General features: G+C 41.7%; 1 protein-coding gene across 1 annotated transcript in view; it reads left to right on the forward strand.

The window, feature by feature from the left end:
- LOC145097550 (putative receptor-like protein kinase At5g39000) overlaps nt 1–20,098 on the forward strand; it is a 133,148-nt gene that overhangs the window by 112,043 nt on the left and 1,007 nt on the right. The window lies entirely within an intron of this gene.

Raw genomic sequence — 20,098 nt, forward strand, 5'->3', positions numbered from 1 at the left:
TTGCAAAGGGCTTCTCTCAAATTCCTGGAGTGGATTATGATGAGACCTTTTCTCCGGTAGCCAAGATTAAGTCTATTCGGGTTCTGTTAGCCATAGCTGCATTTCATGACTATGAAATATGGCAGATGGATGTCAAAACCGCTTTCCTTAATGGAAAGTTGGCTGAAGATGTTTACATGAGTCAGCCAGAAGGTTTTGTCAGCAGCAAGTACCCTAATAGAGTGTGTAAGCTTGAGAAATCCATCTAAGGATTAAAGCAAGCACCTCGCAGATGGAATCTTTGATTTGATGAGAAGGTCAAGGAATTTGGCTTTACTAGGAGTGAAGATGAATCTTGTGTGTATGTCAAGGCTAGTGGGAGTATAGTTAGCTTTTTGGTATTGTATGTGGATGACATACTACTCATAGGAAACGACATTCCAACCCTGCAGGAAGTAAAGTCCTGGCTTGGGAAGTGTTTCGCTATGAAGGACCTTGGTGAAGCTGCCTATATTTTAGGAATAAGGATCTTGAGAGATCGGAGTAAAAGACTAATTGGACTTAGTCAGAGTACCTACTTGGATAAGGTGCTGAAGAGATTCAGCATGCAGGACTCCAAGAAAGGAGAGTTACCCATCCAGAGTAACACCAGATTGAGTAAGACACAAAGCCCTAGCACTGAGGCTGAGATAGCAGAAATGAGTCGAACACCTTATGCTTCGGCTGTAGGATCGATCATGTATGCTATGACGTGTACTCGACCCGATGTAGCCTTTGCCCTGAGCATGGTTAGCAGGTATCAGGCGAACCCTGGCAAGGCACACTGGACTGCGGTAAAGAATATCCTCAAGTACCTACGGAGGACTAAGGACTGGGTCCTTACCTTCGGTGGGAGTGATGACTTGAGAGTAGTAGGGTATAGTGATGCTAGCTTCCAGACTGATAGGGATAATTTCCGCTCTCAGTCAGGCTGGGTCTTTACCCTAAACGGAGGAGCAATTTCTTGGAAGAGTTCCAAGCAAGAGACAGTGGCAGATTCTACTTGTGAATCAGAGTATATTGCAGCTAGCGAGGCAGCAAAGGAGGCGATATGGCTGAAGAACTTCATTGGAGACCTTGGAGTTGTACCAGCTATTAAAGAGCCAATGGAAATTTTCTGTGATAGTGAAAGTGTTGTTGCCTTAGCCAAGGAACCAAGGGATCACGGGAGATCCAGACACATCGACAAAAAATACCATTTCATCAGACATCGGATCGAAGAAGGACTCCTCGTGGCAAAGAGGGTATCATCAGATGAGAATCCGGCAGATCCTCTCACAAAGGGACTGACTCGGGTTAAGCATCTTCAGCATGCTCGGAGCATAGGGCTGAAGGATGATATTAGATTTAGTAGTTAGATAACCTCGAAATTTGTAAAGTGTAATTGACATTTGATGATGAATAAAAATTGTTTTATTTATGAGTAAGGTGTTGCTATCTCTTGTCGATCGTTTACTATATTTCTTTTGCATGTTTTGACTTCCAGAATAATTTTGTTTGGTATAACATATTATTCAAACCTCCACAGTCAGTCATATGTCGGAAGTAGGTATGAATCAAGATTGTCATGTTTGGTTGTAGAGGTCTTGGACAAGGCTACAACAATCATGAGTGCTCATAAGTTCTGAGCATTGGACTCAACCCACGCTCACCGGAATCACTTCATGGAATTTTATCTCGAGTGATCGTGAGACGGTAATATCGTATAAGTCTTCAAACCTAGAGATATGATTTGTTACTTACAAGTTGGTTATGCATTGATTGTATGAAAACGCATTGGTAACTCGATGTTATAAATCGTGATCTTGTGTGTAATTCAATGAGTGGTAGAACAAACATATGAGTCGAAGTTTATCTGTTCCTTCTTGGATTAGAAGCTGATATCTGGGCCCCTCGATGATTTTGTTTTGACCTATGTACCGTGCCCAGTCAGAACTAAGTTGATGTGTTCAATTAAGTTCTTTGTCAAACAAATCGGAAATCGGGAAACAAATGCTGGACAATAAGCAAGACAGTGTTCCATGTATTTGTCCAGCTGATATCTAGAACGGAGGATTATATGATCACTTATCTTAAATGGCGTACCATCATCTTCTCAGTTCCGAGAAACCTTGAAAAGAGCTACGATTGCCGATCACTTCCTGAAGTCATACTTGCAGTAATAGTTATTAGACTTATCCAAGTGGGAGACTGTTGGATAAGGTGTCTAAGTCCATAACTATTTCTGGTATGTACTTGACCCGACCCGGCATGGTCCATTTGGGTTGCATGGCACCATGCAATTGGATAGACTAAATGAGAGAAATAACACTTGGAGATTATTAATATATTATAAGTTCTAATATATTAATAATATTATTTGATTAGTTTGATCAATAATTAATTTAGAATTAATTAAGTGGTCAAGAGAGAACTAATTAAATATATGGGTTGATTATGTAAATCATCCATATCTTGTATAGTGGGCTAAGAGGCTCCATGGATTATCAAGTTGGGTTCTACCCATAGGATGCTCCATGGATGCTCCATGGGAGTTACAAACCCATGGGTCATGGAAATGAAGAGTCATGACACATTAGGGTTTACATGGTGTAACCCTAGATGTGTCAACACTATATAAGAATCATATTCTCCACCAAAATCGGCTACACTAAGAAAACAAGAGGGCTTGGCCGATTTCAAGAAGTGTGTGTTCTCTCATAAGTTTTTCCAAGAGCATTTGGTGTTGTGTGAAGCATTTGAGGCATCACATTTGGGGTGCTAGGCTCACAAGGTTTCAAGGAACACAAGCAACAACAAGGTAAGTTATTCTATCTATTATTCAAGTTAAAATTGTTCCCCATGTATGCTAGATAGGAATATAGCCTTGGAATTCAACTTAGCATGATAATTAGACAAACATAGATCCAAGGTTATTAGGGTTGCATGTACACTTAGGAAGTGTTAGAATGCTCAAAACCCATCATATGTTTGGTCCTTTCGTGGAAGACTGGATTTGTGTCAATATAGATAGCAGCCATGTTATCCCATTTAAGAGGAATTGGAGTTATGTTTGAAACTTGAAACTCATGTAGAAATCTTGAGAGACAAGCTAAGTCAACACAAACTCGTCGCATAGATATGTATTCTACTTCTGCAGAAGAGAGAGATGATAAGTTTTGAGCATAAGAACAATCCTATGTGCGCATACAAAACCCTAAAACTTTGGATCTAGGTTTCTCTATTGTACATGCAAATCATCCAAAGTTATAAACCCTAGATTTAGCAAATAAGATTCGAAGCTAACAACTAAAATCAGATTTAGATGATTACCTTTTCCAAGTAGTAGGAATCTTCAACTTCTAGACCTTAGTATCACAAGTGTAATACCTCTAATGGCTTACAAACACCAAAGCAAGTTGAATGATCTTGGAGAGAGGATATGAAGGCTTAATTTTGGGTTTGTGATCTATGGGAAGCAAGGGTAGCCGAAATTCTAAGCCCTAGGGTTCTTTATATAGGTTTCCTATTAGGGTTTCAGTCAAAACCCTAATTGGATAGCTTAAGCCTTAAGCTGTCCAATAGATCCTTCCAGAATAAGGCTTCATGGACGATTTCAAGTGGGCTTCCCCTCTAGCTTTCGTCCACCTCCATTCCTAAGATCCATAGCCCATAATTCAATTATCTTATAATTTTAATTCTAGTCCCCTAAGTTTAATTAATATCTTTTGATCACTAAATTAATTCTTGACCAACATATTAATTAATTAATATGATTTTACCTTAATATATTATTCTAATAATATATTAATAATCCATATTATTGATATTGACATATTTATACATGTTTTTAGGCAATATTTATTTACATTTTTATTAATCTTTTGGTTATTTGCATTGAATAATGATACTTATAAGCTTAAATTATACTTTGCAGCCAAATAGAATCATTTTTTGGAGAAAAGGACTAAATTTGACAAAATATGGAACTTTGGAGGCTTAGAGAATAAAAGAGAAGGAAGCTTATGTAATCTGCTATATTCACGTCGTGAGGTTTCTAGATTCACGACGTGAGCACGAATCTTCCAAAAGATAAACAACGCGAAGAAGAGTGCTTGTCCAACATGTATATCTCATATTCATGTCGTGAGACACATCCATTCACGACGTGAGTGCGGAAAAATCAGAAACTATATATACTCTAGCTCATTACAATTTTGGAGACTTTTGGCTGATTGAGATAGTTCCTGGAGACGAATTTCTGAAGGAAAAGAGGTCTGGTATTTGCTTTCAACACCAAAAGAGAAAAGAAGTTCATATTAGCTTAATCTAGTTTGGTATTTTAATCATGCTTATGATTATGATTTGTTTGAGTTTGATTTCTACTATGAGTAGCTGAATTCAGTTACTCCTATTTAGTTAGATGAAGCTTCAACTTATGGATTAGTTTAATTTATTATGGATTTGACTTGTTGGTATTGTGCTTGTGTTTGATTGTTAATACCTAGCATGCTAATATTTGGTTCGTTAGTTGCTTGAATTCATGTTCTGTTTAGCTTAGTGATTATTAAATTACATGAACTTGACACCTAGTGATTTAGTGAATATTGAATTGCTAGAGCTAGGATCGACCCAATCTTAGATAAGTGATTGAAGTAATTAAATTTAGCTGTGTTGGAGAACATAAGTTATGACCATAATTATGTTTGCATAATAAATCTTACATAGCCCATTCATAATCCATAACTGATTCTGTGTTTGATTGTGTGCGACTATGCATAGTTTTACTTGAATTAGTTAAATATTGGTAAATTTGGACTTAAATTACTAATATAATATAATAATAGATAACCAACTTTGATAATCCATAATTGTTAGCTAACCATAAAGAAGAAGTGGATTCGAACTAAACAGGAGTGTTTTTAGTAAGTGATTGAATTTTGTGTTAAGAGATTAAGTTCATCTAAACTTGCAAAATTAGATAAAACCCCCATATTTGCTAGAAAATTAGGTTAATTTAATAGTAGATAGGTTAATTAGTCAAAATCGTTCCCTGTGATCGACACCTGACTTACCCGACTATTCTATAATTTGACTAGGTACACTGCCTAGGTGCAATTTAGTTAGTTAAGTTAGTTAGGTTATGTTGGAATAGCATCTAAGGTCATTAACTATTGGTAATATTTCTAATAATATCATGGTCCTTTTAGGTTGCCCTCAAGACCCAAATTGAGTAGAATAAATAAAGGAGAAATTGGTTTATTAATTAGTATGGTTAATAATTAATTAGAAACTAATTAGAATTATATTTTGGAAATATATTATGGGAATTAATTAAAGGGTTGAGTGTTCATTAATCGATAGTTGGTTAATTAGGAATGTTCCAGAACCCTTATGGAATTAGGGTTGGATGAAATTCACTCCATCCCACATGGGAAAGGAGTGAAATTTCGTGGTTATGCCTCCATCCCACATGGAAAGGAGCACAAAACCCTAGGAGGCATCCAAGGCTATAAATAGGGCCTTAGGGATTTCATTCCTCCTGGCACCTTGGCTTGAGGTATTCGCCAACCCTTCTTCCTTCCCCTCTTAGGGACGATTTCTTACCCCTTCATATTTGTGAAATTGACCCTTCTCCTAGTTATTTTTATTCTACTTTTTGGTGTCATTGGGTGTGATACCATTAGAGGGATTCTGGTTTGGATCCTTTCATCCAAGCAACTTCATGGAGGTTCAAGATCTCAAGCATGGAGATCAAGGGCTACGTAAGAGGTATGTTTTCTTACCTATGTTTTAGTTTGGGTTGATGTAGTTAGCATGAAACCATATATGCATAGGATGCATGTACACTTAGGTATATCATTGTTTCAATTTTTCCGCTGCCTAGTTTTAGAGTGTATTTGATGTGTAGAAAACCTAAAAGTGGTATCAGAGCCTTTGGTTCATGGTTACTTTCACCCTAGATCCATGTTTTCTGTAAAAACTTGTTTGAAACTGAATGGAAGAAAATTAGATGAAAAATTCATAATCGATAAAAACCCTAGTCGTAGCTCATGACGTGAACAAGGGGGTCATGACGTGAGCTCGGCATAATTAGGGTTTTCGGATTTTTGCCGCTTTTCAAATATGAAGGTTTATTAAATATGGATAAATACCTAATTTAAATTGTTTTTGAATCTCAAAATTAATAAATATTATTTAAATATGTTTATTTGAATTTGAATATTTATTAATTGATATATATTATTTAAATGTGTTTATTTGAATTTGAATATTTATTTGTTATTTAAATAGTGAATTTAAATATTTAATATTATTTGTAATACTGATTTATAAATTTGAATATTACCTCTCATGATTTATTAATTGTTACATTGCATCCTCGCAACTAATTAGAATTAATAATAGACAACTAAATTTAAAGAGCTTTAAATTTACCCCTTGTAAATATATATATATATATATATATATATATATATATATATATATATATATATATATATATATATATATTAGAATTGTGTCTACTATATGTATAAGAAAGTTACAACATGCGCCCTCGCGTGTTTAAACATTGACATTGTCAGTCTTACCTCGACTAGGCTCACCCGTTCTAATGTAAGGGTTTAAGGAGGTCTCTTTGATTCCTAATGAGGTCGGTTTTTAATATGTTTCGTGCTTACCACCCTCACCGCCCTATTGCATTTTGAGAATGGAGTTACCAAAAGGGTTTGATAGTGATAATTGTCAATCTAAAAGTATTCTAAATACAAGTATAAAACAAAATCCTGTTTTATTAATAGAATGTGAGTTTATATTATCCATGAAAATTGCACATTCTCTTTATATTCTGTTGGTGGAGCTCGTGTGGTTAACCGACACATCAATCTAGAATATAGTTGAGAATGATATGGAACTCGCGAATCTCAAGCGTAACTTGAGTCGGCGACCATGCGATTTTGCAAGGTTAATTCTCAATCTATTTAATGTGAATCTTATGTTATCCATAAAATTAGCACATTCTCTTTACAACTTGTTGATGGAGCTCGCATGGTTAACCGACACATCAATTTGAGAGTGTAGGTAGAGAATGACATGGAACTCGCGAATCTCAAGCGTAACTTGAGTCGGGGACCATGCGATTTTGTATGGTCGTTTCACCATCTGTTCAGTGATCCGCGGCGACCCCGTCATTGAATTTGAGATGGACATAATTCGAGATTAACATGCCATTGATAGTCAATGAATCTCAAAGATCTGGGAATTTCGTGGTGATCGAAATTGGCAAAGGGCTTTGCCTACCTAAATAAATTTATGGTGTGTTTACAGCATCCCTTTACACATCATGAAGCCAATTACCCATGGTTTAAAAGGCGATTAGTATACCTAATCTAGGCCCTAATACATAGGACAAATGAAGGCTTACTCTAAGACATGTTCTGATAGTTGCTCGTTTCCATAACAAGAAAAGGACTAAACTTGCCCAGATGTATATTTGAGGTGAAAGGAGTGAAACATGAAGAAGTTAAATTTGATCATGGATCATGAGCCCGTGCTACTTTCCATTGGATCAAAAGAAAACTAGTTCTTCCATGTTTGGTATTTAATCAAATATATGGATTTATAATGCCATCAAAACATTACTTCTAAACCTTGAGTATTTTACTAAGGATTAAGAAGTGACATTTGCTAAAATGAAGTAAGAAGACTGAAACATGGAGAACATAATTTTATCATGAATGCCAAGCCCTTGCTACATTCATAGGATCAAAGGACAATTCTCTTCAAATGTTTAGTCTATGGTATTATAATTGAAATTGTTTATATTATGATTCATGAGATAATTCTAACTTATTTAAATGTGGAGCCTTTTAACATGTTAAAAGAAAGTCATGAAATCTATGAAACTAGTATAGTAGCAATAGTTCAAAATTGATTCGAACATTTGAATAAGGTGTATTATTATGAATATCTGTTGGTGTTAGTTCAACTAATGGATCGTTCAGATTGACGATTGTGGAATCATAGTCTTGGATACATAAATGAGAAATGTATTATCAAATATCCAGTTGGTTCAGATTTTTTGTATCATTCGACCTCGAGTCTTATGTTAAATGAAAATCTTGTTTATCAAGATAAATGATGAACACATCACTGGGTGATGTGAATATCTATTGGAATTAGTTTTCACTAATGGACCATTCAGATCAACCATGATACATGGTGAGACCAGCTTCGTATGAATGTCAGCTTGGACCCCTTCCGATGTTGCCACTGCACTTGTACCAGAGGTACTTCCTTGTTCCTCAAAACCTTAACTTTCCGATCCCTAATCGTTACTGGTCTCTCCACATAGTTCAGGCCTGCATCCACCTGAATATCATCCAATGGCACCACTGCCGACTCGTCGGCAATACATTTCCTCAACTACGAGACATGAAAGGTATCATGAACCTGCCCCAACTCAGCAGGTAGCTCCAACCGGTAGGCTACCCGGCCCACCCTAGCAATTACCCTGAAGGTTCCAATATACCGGGGTCCCAACTTGCCCCTTTTCCTAAATCGTATCACCCCTTTCCAAGGAGAGACCTTTAGGAGCACAAGGTCGCCAACCTGAAACTCGAGCTCGGACCGCCTCCTGTCCGCATAACTCTTCTGGCGACTCTGCGCAGTCAACAACCTCTGCCTGACCTGTTGAATCTGCTCGGTCGTCTGGAGTACAATCTCCGTGCTACCCATCACCCTCTGCCCCACTTCTCCCCAATAGATGGGGGTGCGACACCTCCGACCATATAACAGCTCAAAGGGTGGCATACCAATGCTCGAATGATGGCTGTTGTTGTACGAAAACTCTACTAAAGGCAGATAGGTGTCCCAGCTCCCTCCAAAATCCAAAACACATGCACGGAGCATATCCTCAAGCGTCTGAATCGTCCGCTCGCTCTGTCCGTCTGTCTGCGGGTGGTATGCGGTACTGAAATGCAGTCTCGTACCCAACTCCTCACGAAACTTCTTCCAAAACCTGGAAGTAAAACGCACATCACGATCTGAAACAATCGACATCGGAACCCCATGCTGCGATACCACCTCCCTCACGTATAATTCCGCCAACTTCTCCGCAGAAGAGCTCTCGTTGATGGCTAGAAAATGAGCGCTCTTCGTTAATCTATCCACGATCACCCAAATCGCGTCGACTCCCCTCCCAGTCCGCGACAATTTGGTGATAAAATCCATGGTAATCTGTTCCCACTTCCATTCGGGAATCTCTAGCGGCTACAACTTACCGTGCGGACGCTGGTGCTCGGCCTTAACCTACCGACAAGTCAGGCATCTCTCAACAAACCATGCAACATCCCTTTTCATACAGGGCCACCAATACTCCTTTCTTAGGTCCAAATACATTTTTGTAGCCCCGGGATGAATCGAGAATTTCGATCGATGCACTTCCTCCATCAAAATAGTACGCGTACCGCCCACAAACGGTACCCAAATCCGACCCTGAAAAGTCATAAGCCCTCGACCATCCGTAACGAATCCTGATACCTGACCCACAACCCGCTCCCTCTTCTGGTTTTCTGGTTTCACAGCCTCAGCCTGAGCTCCTCGAATGGTATCTAAAATCGGGGTCATCACCGTCAACCTCATACAAATATCTCGGATCGGGGCGCTTTCCGCCCTACAGCTCAACGTGTCGGCTACCACATTAGCCTTACCCGGGTGGTACAGGATCTCACAATCGTAATCCTTCACCACGTCCAAGCATCTCCTCTGTCGCATATTCAGGTTTGGCTGATCCATCAAGTACTTCAGACTCTTGTGGTCTGTGTAGACGGTACACCGAACCCCATAAAGATAATGCCACCAGATCTTGAGGGCAAACACCACAGCCCCCAATTCCAGGTCGTGGGTGGGATATCTCGACTCATGAGGCTTCAACTGCCTCGAAGCATACGCTATCACATGCCCCCTCTGCATAAGCATCGCCCCTAAACCCGATATAGATGCATCACAGTACACCACAAAATCCTCCATCCCTTCCGGGAGTGCAAGCACCGGGGCCTCGCACAATTTCTGACGAAGGGTCTCGAATGAGGACTGCTGCTCCGGTCCCCACGAAAATGCAACACCCTTTCGGGTCATCCTAGTAAGTGGCACGACGATCTTGGAGAAATCCTTGATAAACCTGCGATAATATCCAGCCAAACCCAGAAAGCTCCTGATCTCTGTGGGCGATCTCGGCACTTCCCATCTCATCACCGCCTCTATCTTGGCCGGATCGACCAAAATTGGTTAACGAGGTGCCCTAAGAACTGGACCTCTCGTAACCAGAAATCACACTTGGAGAATTTGGCATACAGCCTCTCCGACCTCAGAACTCCAAGAATCTCCCTCAAATGCTCCTCGTGCTGCTCCCTAGACCTCGAATATACCAGAATATCATCAATGAATACGATCACCGACCGATCCAGCATCGGCCTGCACACCCTGCTCATGAGATCCATGAACGCAGCTGGGGCATTGCTGAGCCTAAAAGGCATCACCACAAACTCATAATGCCCATAACGAGTTCTGAAAGCAGTCTTCTGAATATCTTCATCCCGAACCCTCATCTGATGATAACCCGACCTCAAGTCTATCTTGGAGAACCAAGATGCCCCCTGCAACTGATCGAACAGATCGTCGATCCTAGGTAACGGATACCGGTTCTTAACCGTCAACTTGTTCAACTCCCGGTAATCGATACACATCCGGTGTGAACCATCCTTTTTCTTGACGAACAAAATCGGCGCTCCCCAAGGTGAACTACTCGGTCGAATAAACCCCTTCCCCAACAGCTCCTAAAGCTGCGAGGATAACTCCTGCATTTCCGGTGGAGCGAGACGATAAGGCGCCTTGGCGATGGGCGCCGCTCCCGGAACCAAATCGATACAGAACTCCACTTGCCTTTCTGGAGGCACACCTGGTAACTCTTCGGGGAATACATCCGAAAACTCGCATACAACAGGAACGTCATCCACTGATTTGGGCCTTCCCGCGGCCACTCGAGTATCCGTTACGTAGGCTATGAATCCATTGCAGCCCTGCTGCAAACTCTGCCTCGCCCTGGCAGCCGAACAAAACGCCGACCCACACTGGGTCCCCTCGCCATACACTGTAAGCACTCCCCCACTAGGGTCTCGAATCGTCACCAACTGTCTCTCGCAGTCAATGACTGCCCCAAACTTACTCAACCAGTCCATGCCCACGATAACGCAGACATCCCCCATCGCTATAGGAACCAAGTCTATAGGGAATTTGACACCAAAAATCTCGAGCACACATCCTCGAATCACGTCTGCGGCATATATCACTTTCTCATCAGCTATGGAAACCCTTAGAGGTCGACTCATCACTTCTCGATCAATACCGAGGTGCTGACTAAAAGCCAGAGATACGAAAGACCGACTCGCACCCGAGTCAAATAATACTAAAGCAGGTACAGAGTTCACAAGAAAAGTACCTACGCATATCATGAAATAAGCACAACATCTCATAAAAGAACAATAAATACATGAAAGAATACATACCAGCCACAACATCAGGCGCCGCGCGGACCTCCTCCGCAGTCAACTGGAAAGCTCTCCCACGAGCCCTCGGGGCCTCAGCCTTCACTGGTCGAGTCTCAGTAGCCCTGGCAGCAGGTGCAGATCCCTGGAGAAGCTGAGGGCACTCGGCCTTCCGATGGCCGGTTTGATTGCAATGAAAGTAAACCATAAACCCCTTGGGGCAATCCCTAGCAATGTGCCCCTCCTTCCCACACTTGTAGCAAGCACCTGATCGACATGTCCCTTCGTGACCCTTGCCGCACTTTCCGCAAGTGTGGCCCTTCTGACCTCCCGTCCTCGAATCGGCGGACTTGGTCCGCTTGGCTGCCGGCTGGGACTGAGCCGGCCACCGATCCACCCGTTGAGACTCGGCCTCCTCCCTGGCCTAGGTCTCCAACTCGATCTCGCGCTTCCTGGCATTCGCCTGAAGCTCAGCAAAAGTCTGGTATGATGAGTTCGATACAAACTCCCGGATATCCCTCCTCAGCACACCCAAATACCGGCTCATCCGAGCCTGCTCCGTGGACACCTGCTCGGGGCAGAACATCGCCCTCTCATGAAACTTCCGCGTGATCACTGTGACAGAATCATTACCCTGCTTGAGGGATAAGAACTCCTGAACCAACCGTTCCCTCTCTACCGGGGGAACGTACTCATCTCTGAACATAGTGGTAAACCTCTCCCATGTCACAGCTGAAACCTCTGCCAAAGTGAAGTTCGCCGTCACGAACTTCCACCAATCCTTGGCTCCCAGGCGGAGCTGGTTTAAGGCGAACCGTACCCTTAAATGCTCCGGACATGAACAAGTGTAGAAGCATCCCTCGATATTAGCAATCCATCTCATCGCAGCGATCGGATCCTGCGTCCCGTCAAACTCAGGTGGCTTCGTGTTGCTGAACTCCCGGAACAGCAACGAGTCACCTCCCTGTGGTCTGGCAGCGGCCACAGCTGCGGTAGCTGCAGCGGCTGCAGCCTCAGTCAACGCGGCATACCGCTCATCAAATGTCTCCATCAATGTGGTCTTAATATGCCCAAACATCTCCGGATTCTCAGCCCGGATCGCTGCAGCCACCTCCTCATGAGTCATCTGACGAATCTCCTCGTCACTCACACTGCTCGTACTGGGTCTGTGGCGTGGTCCAACCATGATGCCTTTGAAATACAACATAGAAATATCAGAGACTCTATCGAGCATAATCGCACTCGATAACGCAACCCTACTCAGTCTCCGATACCCAGGGATTCTTACTTGGGTTGCCACTGACCCGGTGTCTTCGGTAGTACGGGCCCAATACTACCGACTACACCGCATCAGCATTCACCCCAAGTCCTCCTCCCCACACCTCGAATCCTGAGTACTCTATTCTTGCCATGCACTAGCTACCCACTCGCTCTCAAAGCACCTCATAGCAACAGATTTCCCTAGACTGAGGCATCACAAATCAGGCCACTCTAGTCCTAATATGAATACCTAGTCTTCTAGCATGCGTATCATATCATATCATATTTCATAACACATATTGTAAGGGTATTTTGGGGATTTTTACCGTTCGGGCACTGGCTGATCGTACACACTGCTTCATCCTTGGTTATCACAAAATCCTTTATAAAAATTTTATGCTTTTGTTTTTTGAAAGATTTCCTCAAATCCTCGGTTTGAGTTCAGTTACGCCCGAAGGTGCACCCGAATCCCTCAAACCTAGGCTCTGATACCAACTTGTAACAACGGAAATTTTTAAAACAAAATTTTCATTTCTTAAAAATATATTTCCATCCAAAATAAATCATAAGGATCCAATGTATCATGTCATAATACAAATCATATAAATCCCAAGATCATAAATCCTCCATCAGTGTGTACAGATCACGCCGGCGCCTTCCCACAGTCCTCGTTGGTACCTGAAACACATATCACAACAACTGTAAGCATAAATTCTTAGTGAGTTCCCCAAAATACAACCTACGCACATACGCCTTTCCAGGCCCTGACCTTCCGGTCCATGTGTCTCCGGGGACTTCCGTCCCGACTAGGTAAACCTTCCGGTCCTACCCACGCCAACCTTACGGTCCACATTACAACGCCTTCCGGCCCATAACGTATTCGCCTTCCGGCCCATAACATAATGCCTTCCGGCCCATATCAAGCATATCATACATGGCACATATAACGATTTACTTATCACACACAACACATATATCTCATACCATATCCGACCTTCCGGTCACACAGTCAAACCCTTCCGGGTATAGTATAGTGAGAAGACTCACCTCGTGGAAAGTCTAAGATCTCGTGTCCTCGCTAACACCGACCCCGAACGACGGCTCAACCTCGCCTAAACATAAAAATATCATTTATTACACAAGGACTTCCACCACTTAGAACTTTACTCCTTATCATCATTCCTCAGAGGGTAAAAGACCATTTTACCCTTCCTTGACCTAAAGTCCTCAAGTTGACCAAAACCCTAAAAGTCAACAAAAGTCAAACCCTGAGAGTACGCGGGGCGTAATCTAGATGTACGCAGGGCGTACGTCGCCAACCCTTCCCTAATCGGGGTCTCCACCCAGTACGCTGCGCGTACTGGAAGTTACGCCCAGCGTAATCCCCAGAATCAGCCACTCTCCATTTCTGGTCTTAATCGGTTAAGCCATTACTTCCACTTCTAGATCCGACTCTTCTAGTGTGTCTAAACCCATAAAGTCGAGACCTTTAAGCCTTGGCACGGCTGTAAAGGCTCCAACATCACATAACAACCCTTTATTCAAACTCAAGGACCTAGATCTCATGCATGGTGCAAACCCCACGTCCAAGATGCCATTTTTATGAGTCTACAACTCCAATAGATCAGAAATATGAAGTATCTAAGCTTATGGAGGCCATTTGCACAAAAGTCTCCACCTTTGGGACTTAAACCCTAAAAAATGACCTTTTAAGCATACAACATGAACCAAGTGACAAGATCCGAACTTTATACCTGGAAATGAAGCTTTAGCCCTTGCAAGGTTCAGATCTACACTTGAGCACCACTTCTAGCCTCTCCAACAAGCTCTTCTTCTCCTTTGCAACCTTGAAATGACACCACCAAGCTTAGAATACACACACAATGGCCTAAGAACGAGGGTACACTCTTTTTAGGGTTTCACTCTGAGGGATGGTGGCTGAGAAGACCAGCCACATGTTCCTTTTATAGCCCCATCAAAGGAATTTAGGGTTTGGGTCTGAATAAGTTACGTCGGGCGTAACCTTGGGTACGCCCCGCGTACCTGAGGGGAAACGCGTCCAAATGAGGCGCGCGAGTACGTGCAGCGTACACCTTGTACGCCCAGCGTACTCGCCTACCATGAAAACCCTAAATCATCAACTTAACCAAGATGTAAGGCCAAAAGAAGAATACCTGGATTTCGGGCTGTTACAGGAACACTACCGGGGCGCCAAACGGAGCTTTGGAAGGTCTGATGAAGCCAGCGTCTAGTAACTCCTTCAACTATTTTCTTAGCTCTTCTAATTCCAGTGGTGCCATTCGGCACGGTCCCAACGCCGGTGGCCTTGCTCCTGGTTCTAATTCTATCTCATGATCTACCTCTCTTCGTGGTGGTAGTTTCTTGGGTAACTCCGGTGGCATTACCTCTTTAAATTCCTCCAGTACCTTCTTGATTTTGTTCGGTACCTCTATCTTCGGAAAATCGAATTCTTCTTTTAATGTGGCTAGGAATGTCACCTCGCCCCTCCGAAGGGCTTTGCTAAGTTGCATGGCTGAAATGATACGGGAATTCACCTTGCTTCTTTCTAAGGGAACGATGTGAATCGTGGATCCCTTGGTGAGGCGCATGGTTTGATCTTCAAATGAAAAAGGTCGGGCTTCGTCTAGGAATTCCATCCCAAGCACCATGCAGTAATCATCCATAGGGACTACTGTTAAGTCTATGGTTCCTGTCCATCCTCCAATCTCGATGGGCACATTGTGGGCGACACCAAGGATGGGTTCGGATGGGGAATTTACTGCTTTCAGCCAACCTATCTCCTTGGTGTATTGAATATTCCTTTTCTTGGCTTCATTTTCAGCAAGAAAGTTATGTGATGCACCTGTATCGACTAGGGCTTTAGTTGTCTCTCCATTTATTTTAGTCTTCACGAACATGAGACCTCCTCCCTTCTTTGGTTTTGTCTCTTCCTTAGCCACCGAGTTGAGGAGACGCATCGAGCTTAGTTGTTATTCGTCCCTTTCTTCATTTTCATCTTCAAAGACCATGGCGTTGAAACTTTTCTTCTTGGGACAATCTCTTATTAGATGGGGACCGTCACAAAAATAACACTTCACCTCCTTACGAGTCCCTCCTTCGATCGCCTTTCCTTTGAAAGTTGAGGGTTTGACAGCGGGACTATCGTCCCTTGGTTGACGGCCTTGGTGCAGCTTTATCACCCCCACTAGTCCTTCTAATCGGTGCATCTCTTCGGAAGTCCATAAGGTCTTCCGCTACAGTAATAGCTTCGTCAACGTCTTGGACATTCCTTCGCTTGAGTTCGTTATAGGGCCAATATTGTAGTCCATCTTGGAAGTAAAATAACTTGTCTTTTTCTTGTAATTCAGGCAACTCCAGCATTAACGCAGTAAATTCTGCCACATAATCTTTAATCGACCCAACGTGTTTCAGTCCCCGAAGCTTCTTCATTGCTACATCTTCGGCGTTATGGGGACAAAACTGCTTCTTGAGTTGCCTTTTGAACTCATCCCAGGTCTCTATGGTGTACAACCCTTTTTCTATGTCGTTATGCTTCCGCCTCCACCATAGGGCAGCGTTCTCACATAGGTATAGGACAGCCGTGTCTATTTTGGGCTTATCGTCCTTTACCCCGATTGCATTGAAATAACATTCTATAGACCAAAAAAATTCTTCAAGAAGTTTAGGGTCACGCTTACCTTCGTACTTCAGGGGTTTAGGTGCATCGACATGTGGTGTCATCTTTATACTTGCTCCTCCAGCAATTGCGGCTTTGCACAAGCTTACTTCAGCTTCTAGAGTAGCTACCTTTTCACGGAACTCATTCCGCAGGGTGTTAATAAGTCCAAGGACTTCTTCCTTGATGACACCGATGGTCTCCTTCAATCCATCGCTCGTGTCACTTATCTCGGCAACGAACTGATCGACGGTATCCTTCCATTCAAGGATCTCACCGACATTAATCTCTGTCATTGTAAGCTTGTTCTCTAAGCTTGCCAAGGCATCTATCGATTGGTCCCTCTTCCTGAACTTTCTTCCTTTCTCTTCGACAACAGGGGGCACGTTTGCGACTTCACTACTTCCTGCTTCCATAGTCATGATCTCTTGCTTGTACGAACTCCGGCTCTGATACCACGTGTCACGGGATGCTTTAATCACCGTGCGCCACTTAGTACTTTCTTCGACTAAGTCAGGCCAACTTCGATGGCTTAGATGTATTAACGATTAAAGGAAGCAAGAGAAACGACAAGGAACACTTCTAAGAAAAGAGCTTCTTTATACAACTTTACTTTTTACAAGAGAACTTCTTGGATGCCTTGGACAAATGAGTCCTCCTCCTATTTATAGGCATCCTACACCTCCTCAAAGGGAAGTTTCTAGATTTCATATATTCTCGAGTATTCTAGATTGTTCTTACAAGATCTTTATCTATACAAAGTTCTACACAATTCTATTCTATACTTTTGTATCCTAGAGAATTCTAGATCGTTCTAGGGACTTATGGTAGATTATTACTTGTTCTACTATCATCTTGATCGGTTTGGAGGATTCTAAAACACCGACTCGTGACACTATGCCCCTCTCCTACATCGTTATGCAGGTAATTTAGTCCTCAAGCAACACCAAGACATATATGAATCCTTTGCAGCCATGTAAGATTAGTGGCTAAGTGATTATCGAGGCTTCCATGAATCTCATGCTCATACACAATGATCTTTTCATCATCTTCATCACAGAATCCAACAAGAGAGACGAGATTCTCGTGTTTGTAACTTGAGAGCATCACGATCTCCATCAAGAACTCTTTTTCTCCCTGCCCACACTTCACGTCCAACCTTTTTACAGCGACGGTGGTGGATGGACCGGTGGAAGAGGCGGAGACGACTGGGAGTTGACCCTTGTACACCCTCCCAAATCCACCATGACCGATGACGTTACAGTCGAAAAAGTTTTCTGTGGCTAATTTGATGGCTTCAAGTTGAATTTTAAGGTGGTTGAGTTCTTGAATAAGAGACATATTAGATTACTAAATATTGAAAAGATGATTGGAGTGTTGAGGCGCAGATAAGCAAGAACAGAATAGCAGGAAAGATATTTGTTGAATAGAGTCGGTTGACGTTGACAAGAACATTTAAGAAAGACTAAACTGCAAATTTGGTCCCTGTAGTATGCAAAAAAAATGTGGATGGAGTTCAAAATGTTTTCAACTTGCACCACTGGTCCAAAATCGATTCTTTTCTGTGGTTTTGGTCCCTGAAAAAGTTGAAAAAGACTGTTTTACCCTTTTAGATTCTTTTTCTATTTTTCTTAATATTTGAATAGTAAAAAAAATAAAGAAAAGACCCCGCCCACCTTACCCCCACTGCCCCCTTTTCTCTCCCTCTCTCTTTGACCCTCTTTTTCTCTCTTTGACTCCCTCTCTCTTAGTTTGACTCCCTCTCCAGTGTTCTTCTTCATCACCTTTCACCTGCAAATCAAACATCTCATACAGACATACATATGCGGTGAAGCTCCGATGGTTTCAAATTCACCAAAGTGAAACACGATCCAAAGTAGTTACAAGTAAAATCGAAGAGTTTGATGCGCCTCCCCTCCTTCCTACTCTATCTGATCACCTTTTTCATCCTATATTCTTCCTACAACTCAAACCACAGATACTTCACACTACTTACATACTGGAAATTAGAAAAGGCACATAATTACCAGTTGATACCTACAACTCAAACACATGCCTCACACATACTCTCTAAAAAGTTAAAAACAAAACAGATAGAGAAAATTTACAACAGATAAATTAATTTGAGGATTTATTTTAGAACTTGTTATGATTCTCCAAAGCCCAATCCCAATTGATGTCATCGGAACCATATGATTTGTTAACATCCAGATACTTAATCGAAGAATGAAATTTACATGTTTGCTACCAAATAACAGAGTAAATTTTAACCAACGACTGCCCCACTCGAAATTAAAATCATACCTAACTTGAACCACAAAAGTAGAAGAAAATGGAAGATTTCGTCGCTGTTGTTGCAGATAAAGAGGTAACCATAGTAGGAATAAAGAAACTCCAATTGCATCAACACATAAAGTAATCTTAGCCCGAAAATAAACCCTAGAATTTTGCAATGTTCTCGTTAGTCATATGTGCTTACAGTAAAGATTAGATGAACAAGTTAACAATCGATTACTTCCTCTTTCAATAAAGGATAACAGATGGGGGTTGAAGGAGGACGACAGAGAATTCCACCGGGTTGAATCTAGTATCAAAGAAAAACATCGCAATTATAGTGAAATTGTTGCTCGTTGTAATTCCATAACGTTGGGGGGTCGTGACACAGACTTCGGGCAAGCAGCGGTGGTGGGATCACTAAAATGAGGAGTTAGGAGAGAGATGCAAAGTTGAGAGAAAAAGATGGCGTATTTGTTTCTTGATACCTATTTTCAGAGGGGGGGGGGGGTTGGTTGAGTCTTTTCTTTATTATTTAACTATTTAAGTATTAAGAAAAATATAAAAAAAAATAGAAAAAGAAGCTAAAAGGGTAAAACAGTCTTTTCAACTTTTTCAGGGACCAAAACCACAAAAAAGAATTGATTTTGGACCAGTGGTGCAAGTTGAAAACATTTTGGACTCTATCCACATTTTTTTTACATACGACAAGGACCAAATTTGCAGTTTAGTCTTTAAGAAAAGGGAAAATAACCTAAAAGCCCAATAAAGTTTTCAAATAGTTCAAAAAACATCAATATTGTTTTGGATGTTCAAGAAAACCCAATGAAGTAAACATTTTTCTAAAAAAAGTCAAACTAACTTAGGCTTCTCATTAAAGGTAATCGCCATTTGTGGGTTAAAACTCTTTGTTTACCGGCTAATGGAAGTGAACCACAAGAAAAGATGACATGGCTAATTATCGTTTATTACTTGGAAATAAGACTCCCACTATCACAAAGACTTACCTTTCAGTGAAATTGGAACATATGCGATCTAGGGCTCTTACTAGGTGAAATCGTTGTGGCTGTGGCTTAAGGAAGGAGGTGAATGTGAAATTAAAATCGTTTTTACAGAAGGTGAAATTGTTTTTACAGAAGGTGAAACAGAACTCAAAGAGTGTGCAACAACCATGTCAAGAGATGTGACTTGGTGACTCCCTTACCATTGATGTCTACCACAAAGGTGTTTGTTCTTCCTAGTCAATTCATCGGATTTCTTTCTAAAAAGCATAGGATCCTCAACTGTCTTCAAATTGTAAAAATTCAAATCATTTCCAATATTAAAATTTTCACTTCCATTGAGC

Source organism: Lactuca serriola, chromosome 1 (assembly GCF_051521515.1).
Source record: "Lactuca serriola cultivar US96UC23 chromosome 1, Lser_US96UC23_V15, whole genome shotgun sequence".
Classification (NCBI taxonomy): Eukaryota; Viridiplantae; Streptophyta; class Magnoliopsida; order Asterales; family Asteraceae; genus Lactuca; species Lactuca serriola.